Genomic DNA, 2,245 nt, shown 5'->3' with positions numbered 1-2,245 from the left:
TTTGTTCAGTTTGATAGTTTGTATGATGAGGATCCCAACACGCACTTGGCAAATTTTCTTGAAGTTTGCGATACATTCAAAATCAATGGCGTTTTTGATGATGCCATTCGTCTTCAGTGAGAAACAAAGCTAAACAGTGGTTGAACTCATTACCACGAGGGTCTATCACTACTTGGGAACAAATGACCGAGAAATTTTTACTAAAATATTTTTCGCGGGCTAAAACAGCTAAATTGCGTAATGATATCTCTTCTTTTGTGCAGATGGATTTAGAAACACTTTACGATGCATGGGAGAGATACAAGGACTTACTGAGAAGGTACCCTCACCATGGGTTACCGCTTTGGTTGCAAGTTCAAATGTTCTACAATGGTGTGAATCCCTCGATAAGACAAATGATTGACACAGCTGCTGGCAAAACCATCAACAATAAAACATCAGAAGATGCATATGAATTTATAGAGGAGATGTCACTGAATAACTATCAGTGGCAAGTTATGAGGACAAAGCCAACGAAAACAGCTGGCGTCTATAACATCGATTCAGTCACCATGCTCTCAAATCAGGTAGAACTTCTTAATAAAAAGATTGATAGTTTTCTTGGTTCTACATAGGTACATCTAGTAATGAGGTGTGACTCAAGCGGAAGAGGTGTGCATACAAAATATCAATCCTTCATTCCCACAACCGAAGAGGAACAAGTCAACTATATGGGTAATAATAACTTTAGATCTCAAAATAACCCATACAGTAATACTTATAATGTAGGTTGGAGGAACCACCCAAAATTTTCCTGGGGAGGTCAAGGAAATCCAAAGCCACAAAATCCTCAGGGTTTTCAACAGCCACCTTATCAACAGGAGAAAAAACCAAACCTTGAAGAGATGCTTTCTAAATTCATCTCGGTGTCAGAAACTCGTTTTCGAAATACCGAGACAACACTTAAGAATCAACAAGCATCGATCCAAGGACTAGAAACTCAGATAGGCCAGCTGTCCAAACTAATCACTGAACGACCATAAGGTAGCCTACCGAGTAATACTGAACCTAATCCGAGGGAACACCTAATGCAATTAGCACTAAAGATACAGAAGGATTCATTACACCTGAGCCAGAAATACAGCAAGACAACGCGATGAACAAAGGACGAGAAGAGGTAAACAATAATGATCCCAAACATGTAAGTACAAATCATGAACCTTGTATGCCATATCCTAAAGCGATGACGAAAGACAGAATAGAAGAACAATTTGGTAAGTTTGTCAAACTTTTAAAGAAATTACATATTAACTTACCCTTTATTGAAGTTCTTTCGCAGATGCCCAACTCAGCAAAATTCTTAAAGGAACTTCTGAGGAATAAAAGGAAATTAGACGCTACATCACATGTGGAACTCAATGCAGTCTGCTCAGCTATTCTAAAGAATGAGCTACCTAACAAATTGAAAGATCTAGGGAGTTTTATAATTCCTTGCTTAATTGGTAGTCTATCTGTGAATAATGTTTTAGCTGATCTAGGGGCAAGTATAAATGTTATGCCATATAAAATTTTTAAATGACTAGGTCTCGGTAAACCCAAACAGACTAGGATGAGCATACAATTGGCTGACAAAACAGTTAGATTTCCTAAGGGTATTATTGAAGACGTTCTCGTTAGAATTGATAAATTTATTTACCCAGTAGACTTCATTGTCTTAGATATGGATGAGGATAACGAGGTACCTCTAATTTTAGGACGACCATTTTTAGCAACTGCCAGAACCATTATTAATGTAGGCACAGGAGAGCTAACACTTCGTGCAAGTGACGACGCAGTAACACTCCAAGCATGCAACTCAGTCAAAACCTCTAAGACTCAAGATAATGCTATAAAAACTGTCGATGATAAAACTAATATTCAATCGTCCTTGTAGAAACTTCCTTGAACAAAGACAACAGAGACAGTGCGCTACTATCATGAAGAGAACAAAGATGTCTATGAAGAACGAAGACTACGGATAGAGGAGCTAGACGAATGGCGAGAACACAAACCGAGCACACATGATAAATCAAAACTACGCAAAAACAAGCCCGATACCTCTCTTTTCAACTTCAGGTTAGTGATACAGTCTTACTAGATGCCATTGATCCTCACATTGTCACTACCACACCAAATGAGGAAATCCCTCTTACGGTACTTAGTATTTTTCCATTCGATACAGTAGAGGTGAGTCATCCCAAGTTCGGCACTTTTAAGGTAAACAACA

The 2,245-nt window shown here is 38.4% G+C and overlaps 1 non-coding gene across 1 annotated transcript; it reads right to left on the bottom strand.

The window, feature by feature from the left end:
• Positions 1-230: 230 nt before the first annotated feature.
• LOC128280278 (small nucleolar RNA R71) lies at positions 231-337 on the bottom strand. The gene has a single exon (XR_008270458.1). It is a non-coding gene; the product is annotated as a small nucleolar RNA R71 (small nucleolar RNA).
• Positions 338-2,245: the final 1,908 nt, after the last annotated feature.

This window comes from Gossypium arboreum, chromosome 8 (assembly GCF_025698485.1).
Source record: "Gossypium arboreum isolate Shixiya-1 chromosome 8, ASM2569848v2, whole genome shotgun sequence".
NCBI classification, from domain to species: Eukaryota; Viridiplantae; Streptophyta; class Magnoliopsida; order Malvales; family Malvaceae; genus Gossypium; species Gossypium arboreum.
Note: the sequence above shows the minus strand (reverse complement) of the source record. Positions and strands in the feature narration are given on the sequence as shown.